Source organism: Saccopteryx bilineata, chromosome 4 (assembly GCF_036850765.1).
Source record: "Saccopteryx bilineata isolate mSacBil1 chromosome 4, mSacBil1_pri_phased_curated, whole genome shotgun sequence".
In the NCBI taxonomy this organism is placed as follows: Eukaryota; Metazoa; Chordata; class Mammalia; order Chiroptera; family Emballonuridae; genus Saccopteryx; species Saccopteryx bilineata.
Window position 1 is genome coordinate 157,598,118 of NC_089493.1, and position 6,907 is coordinate 157,605,024.

Below are 6,907 nucleotides of genomic sequence, written 5' to 3' on the forward strand. Positions count from 1 at the left end.
ATCCCTAGGTAGCCCCTCGTTCTTCACTATCACAGCAGAAGATACCAACTGGACTGAAATATCACTACTACAGGTTAGGAAAGATCTGGAGTCCAGCACTTAGCCAGCTCTACCCTTCTTCACCGGGCAAGGGCATATGATAGACTGCGGTTATTGCCATAAGTAAAACTGCAATTGCTGGGCACATACAACTTGGAAATTAAGTGGGGCACTGTTTTGGGATTTCTCTAATGGAGTGGAGCTCAAAAAAGAAGCAGTAGTCAATACCCCACTCTATCCCATTGCGCCGTAAGCCACTGTACTGTACAACTTTGGAATTAATGAGAGAGGCACAATGTGTCACAGTGCCAGCCACCTGGCTGCACCCCACACTGACATCCTCCCTAAGGGGTGGGTCAGAGCAGTGGCATATGGTAGTCTAGCACCTGTAGGACACAGTCCTAGAGATTCCCAGAAATGCTCACTATTTGGGGAGGGGCCTGTGCAGGTGCTAGACTTTGGGTGAGCAGGTAGAGTAGGTGGCCCTTCATGTCCAGGCAGCTGTGCATGCATCCTAGGTTTATGCATGCATAAAGATATCCTGGGATGCCCTGGCCAGTTGGCTCAGTGGTAGAGTGTCGGCCCGGTGTGTGGAAGTCCCAGGTTCGATTTCCGGCCCAGGGCACACAGGAGAAGCGCCCATCTGCTTCTCCACCCCTCCCCGTCTCCTTTCTCTCTGTCTCTTCCTGTCCCGCAGCCAAGGCTCCATTGGAGCAAAGTTGGCCCAGGCACTGAGGATGGCTCCATGGCCTCTGCTTCAGGCACTAGAATGGCTCTGGTTGCAAAGGAGTAATGCCCCAGATGGGCAGAGCATCGCCCCCTGGTGGGCATGCCAAGTGGATCCTGGTAGGGCCCATGCGGGAGTCTGTCTCTCTGCCTCCCTGCTTCTCACTTCAGAAAAATTAAAAATGTTCTGAGACAACACAAGGGACTGAGTGGTGAGCTCAAGTGGTGGGTGCAGATTTCCAGACTGGGAGGCCCAGGTGGGCTCAGAGACAGATTAAACTTACAATGGACCAAAGAGGAGAATCAGAGAAGTGATAAGGTGCAGGGAGGAGGACAGCCATTCTGAGGGAAGGGAGTGGTTAGCATGTGTGGGGTAGGACAAGGCTCTGGGCTTGTAGGAGAAGGTATGAAAATCACCAGTGGAAGGGAAGGCTGAATAAGAATAGGTGGAACCAAACTGCAAAGGTCTCTTCATGCCACACAAGGAGGAGCATTGTTCTACCAGCAACCAAGAGCCCTTTGGAAGTTTGAAGGACCTGAAGTAAGTCAGGCTAAAGAAAAAATATGGCAACTGTGTGGAGGAGCTATTTGGAAATGTTAATCCTTTTCATTGCCCTTCCTCTGGGGTCCTCCATGCCACCTGGGGAGAGGTGAGACCATCACAGCAGGAACCCAAAGGCAGCAGGCAGAGTCCGCTTCTGTGGCCCAGGACACAGTCCTGCTGGGATGTGGGAAAGACCCATCTGCCAGTGTGTGCACATTAAGGTACTCCATCCCAAAGCCCCAGGAAATGCATAAAGGCCCAGCATCCAACAAGAACAAAGGCTGGACTCCCAGAGGGCTCTAAGTGGGAAGGGAAGGACCCTCATCTGCCCTTGGACAGTGAAGAACACAGCCATTACATCTTCATTGGGCCATTTAAGTAGATTCTCCTTGGTGTCCATCAGCCTTATCATGAGGTTGTTTGAGGGATGGGGGCGGGGGTAGCACGAAGGCCATTTTCACACATAGCGTGGGACACTAGAGGAGATGGGAAAAAGTAACAGCAAACTCACAAGAAGATGACTTAATCTTTCTCTTCTGCAAGGAAATGATGGGAAAAGAAATGGAATGTTAGAGCAGTTTAAGAGAAATTTGTGAGCAGAGGTGGGCTTGGAACAGTGGAGAGTAATCTACTGTCCTGAGTTTGAAAATAAAATGTCTTCCCTCATCTTCAGACCCATCCAGGAATTTGTGTCAGCTCTATCTCCACCTCTCAGTGCTCATCCTAGGTTTCCTGCCTTCTCACTTTTTATTCTTGGCTCCTAACCTTCACCAGCCACACACATGCAGCTTTCACCCCCATGTTTTTGCACATGCATCCTGCCCACTTCTTCTCTCTTCCAATCCATGCTCTCTTTCTCCAAGAGCCTACTCAAAACTCCTTCTTCCAGTGTCTTCATGGGTGAACTCCACCCCTCTGTGTAGACACCTCTTCCTTCTCTTCAAGTGCCTGATAAAGTTATAACTTACATAAATGTCTCATGGGACACATCTGCAAATGTCTTTATGTGACTGTATTGTTGTTGTTTTTCATCTACAATTCTGGCTCCTGGCATTCAGGGACCAAGCCTGCTTGGCCCTTGGTGCACTTTCATGGGTACCAACAGAGATTCTTCCTTATAAGAATGCTAGCCAGCTATGTGGGTTGACACATAAAAGAGGAGACCATTGTTAAAGAAGATGGGTGTTTTCTGCACTGTTCATGGGCAGAAAGAATGGATTTACTAATTTCTCAATTTCTCCTCTCACCAGCCCAAAGCATGGACTGCTGAACCTTCATCGTTACATACATTCTTGTGTTGTTCTCCAAGGAAGTCAGACGGAAAGTCCTGTGCCTATCAGTTGGCATGGCACCCACCCTTGTGCTTTTGTCACGCAAGTGGTAAAGTGCACACATGCGTGGAGAGAGAGGGAGAAGCCCACTGACACTTCCCTGAGCTGTAGGCGCTCATCGCCAGCTGGGTCCTGAGGGATGTGAGGGGTGGGAAAAGCTGCACACACCCTTCCACTGCCCAACCAGCATGAACTCTCCAAGGTCAACAGGCATTCCACACCTCAGAGGAATTGCTATGAATTAAAGAACCAGCATCCTCTCTGAACTTGCCCAAGAGGCTGGAACAGGGACCTTGGGCTCCACACCTGACAGCACGTAGAATAAGGCACCATCAGCTGAATGCAGGCCCTTTGAGAACAGTGCTCACAAAAGTCCTGTCCATTTGGAGGGGACAGTGGACTGGCTTGATGATGCTTTTTCAAAGAGCCAGCCCAAACTCAAAGTTTGCCAGAGACTGAGTTACATAAAAAAGTTGTAATAGGAAAAAATGATTAGATCATTTCTTAACGTGGGCGCTTCACATCCAAGGGCAACAACCCTTCCCCAGCCAGGGGAGGGCAGCACTGTATCAGCAGCACCCTCTCCTGGCGCCTTCAACAAACACAAGCACCTGTTTGTTCTGTTAGGAGAAAAGCATTGTAAGAAAAATTACTTAAAATTTCCAAATGAGGCAAAAAGGTGGGCAATGTGTGCTTTCAATGTGCTGTGTGCTTTCAATGTACTGTGGGGGCACTGGCACAGCCAAGGCTTATGTACTTATTGGAATGGACTTTTTGACCATTGTTTACTATTACTGAAGATCCCAGGTTTAGTGTACTTGCATACCTAACTTGTAGATTTTTGTCCAGTAGAATTTCAAATAATTTCTGTCTAATAGGAAAGAATTCCCCAAACGTATTGTCCTGTGGGACATCAACTGTTAGGTTGAAGCTGCGGGTGGCAAGTTCACAGGGGAAGAGAAAGGCCTCCTTACAGCTTCTCTGGGCGACTGGCAGGTCAGTATAAACCCCCAACTAGGTCAGACCTGGAGAGAACCCTAGCGGACTGCCTTATCCCATATGAGATAGCTGACAGGCTAAACCCCTTCCCAGGTTTATGGGTGGGCACCAGGGAGAGCTGAACTGAAACATAAGGCTGGTGTATTCCAAAAGAAAAATTTATTTAAAAAACGCCTGGATGCAAGCATGCAAGCGGGCTGAAACCAACAAGTGTCAGCCCTGAAATGAACTGCGGGAGGGTGCATTAGATATAGGGAATTTGTGGCATGGGGTCTTTGCACCTGGGCAAGCTTAAATTAATATCTCGGGGGTTTTGTGTCCTGGTTACTGACTTAAAGAGGGGAATTCTGCTGCAGACACAAGTTTTTTTTTATATAGTACAGACTTAGTGTCCTGGGTAACTCCTGAAGACAGCCAAGAGGTCAGTCTCTCGGTAATAGCCGGGGGCCTGAGTCTGTGAGCCTGCTTTCACAATCAACTATTGTGATTCAAAGCTCCCCTAACTGTCAGGTTCCTCCCCAATGCAGACTTTTCAGACATTTCAAAGTGAAGACCAGGCAGCTGTTAGGAGAGAGAATAGCAAGCAAATTAACTCTATCTTTACAAAATGTTTGGGTGAGGGGAATATGAGTTTTACAGGGGCTAATTTAACCCTAACATTCCAGCCTTTTGTTGTTTATGGAAAAGGGCCTGGAGGTCTCTGTCTTTTGTAGTTTCTTCCTGCTGGTTAGGGCCAGTGAAGTATTTATGGGGAGAAGGATGCTTGGGAATCAGCTGATTGTTGATAGCCAGATTTTAGAGTCTGGTATGGGTGGCAGCTTGAAGCAGCACAATCTCTTCGATGGACTGGTTTGTAAATGCCCTTAGGCAGTCCTGGAGGAAAGCAGAAAGGAGATGCACAAGACATAGTCTGAAAATTCGAGTGTGAGATTGTTGCTGGTTATATTACCATTGGGAGAGAGATTTGTTAAAGTACAGATTCCTGTCCAGTTAGTTGGAAGGCAAAAGGTAGGTATTCTCATTGTAAAGAAAAATATTCCCTGTTGTGTTAGACAGGGAGAGATATGAATTGAGAAGAGGTGAGAAAGAGGATAGGGAGGTATGTTTTTTGGGGGGTGGGGGTTCTGCTGTCCCAGAGTGATGTGTGGTACCTTGTCAGGTGCAGTAAAAATGAGAGGTGACACCAGGGGGAAAGGTGATCCAGGGGGAAAGGGAGATGGATAGATAAAAGTAATTAAAAAGAAAGGTTTGTAATGTAGGAAAGGAGGAAAACCAGACTGGCTAGAGGAAGTGGTTGTTTGCCTCAGGAGAGACCTGATAGTCTATCCATTGAGACCAATGTGTGGTTGGAAGTTGCAGAGTAGTAAAGTTCCATGCTGTTTTTGGCAGATGGCCCACTAAAGTGTTTCCTGAAGTTCTGGAGAAGCATGGGGGCTTGATTTAGTAGGGGTGTGTGTAAATCAATAGGGTCTTTTATAGGGGGAGAGTTAAGAATGAATATTTTTTAAACTATTGACATAAGTCTGGAAAAAGAGGGAGGCTGGTGTATTCCAAAAGGATTATTTATGTAAAACGCTTGGGTGGAAGCATGCCGAGATGGACCCAAATGCTGCGTTGGCCCCAGGTAGGGTTGGAGTAGGTATTTATAGTTTAGTCAGGAGTCTTGGAAAAAATGGCTGACATCATTGCCTCTATAGGTACAAAGTAATATTTTTTTCACATGTGGATTAGAGGGGCATCACAGTTTCTCCAAATCATTCATCTCCCTGCTCAACTTTCTAAAGGAAGCCCATGCTAGTTCAAAAGGTCCCCGGCCGCCAGGCAGGCCGAGGCTTCAGGCAAGCCAGTCCCCCCTCCTCACATTGGTTTGAACTGCCCTTGGAGGGGGGGTGGGGCTGCTCCCTTATTAGAAGACAGTGCCCAATGTGGGGCCTATAGCTAGACTATTATAAACACTTATTGTGACTTAAACTCCTCTAATTGTCAGGTCCCTTTCCCTGACTAAAGATAATTTTTTTGCTGCATTTCAAAGTGAAGGCCAGGAAGCCACTAAGAAGGAGAATAGCAAGCCAATTAACTACAACCTCACAATGAAGGAGGAAAATGTGCTGCTTTGAGCCTGGGTAAGAAATTGGGTGAGGGGAATTTTAGTTTTAAAGGGGGCACTGGTTTTAAAAAGCTGCTCTGAACCCAAACCTTACACCCGACAGGCTCAGATGAGTCCTGCCCAATGGCCTTGTAAATTTAGAATTTGTCCTTCGTAGCCTTCCTGGATGACTGCAGAGGGGAGAGGCTGATCAGTAGCTGCTGCTTGATTTTAAAGGTGCTTCTTCTTCTTTTTTTCTTTACACTGACTTTTTACTGTCTGGAAAGGGGGAGTGAGAATTTTTCCTCTGAGCTTTGTAGGAGAAGTAGGAGGGAAGCCTGAGCCGAAACAGGAGCACAGGTTAAAGAAAGTAAGGGTGGTATTTAATGTTAAAAGAACATCTCAGCTCCAGTAACGAGATAAGTAAAAAAATGTACGTGAAAGTGAGGGACCCTAGTGTGCGCTCTAGGAGTGTGGTCGGCATGCGTTGGGAAATTTGGCCACCAGTCTCCACAACAGAGACCACAGGCTGTTGGAGAGGACCTTCATATTTCAGTAAGCAGAATAAACTGTCTTGGTGTTTATAAGGAAATAATTAGCCTACCTGTCACCACCAAGTTTTTCTCCCCTGAGGCTCAGAAGGTGGGCGTCAGTCCTCAGGCACCTTCAGTCTTCAGCAGCCAGGCCTATCAATTCTGGAAAGGAGGAGCCAGCCAGCTGGAGCAGGGACGGGGTCTTACCTAGAGACCTGTGGTCACAGTCCGACTTCAGTAGGGCCACAGCAAAGGGGACAAGGTTTTGGGGGCTGGCCTGGATTAGGGCACTTGCTGGCCCAGTGACCATCATTGCCACACTTGAAGCAAGCACTGGGCACAGCATTACTGCTATCTTGGCCCTTGGCCTAAAGTCTCTTTTGAGCTTTTGCGGGCCCTTGGTGGCAGAGGCTAGCCTTTGAAAGTGAGCTAGTTATTGCATTGGGGATTCTTTGTCCCTATTGTTAAAGACCTTGAAAGCCAGATTTAAAAGGTCCCATTGGGGAGCTTGAGGACTGCTTTCCAGCTTTTGTAGCTTGTGCCTGCTGTCAGGTGCTGATTGGGAAATGACATTCATGTGAAGGACTAGTTGCCCTTCTGTGCTAGAGGGGTCTCTGGTGGTATATCTCTGCGATAGGTTGGCTAAGGG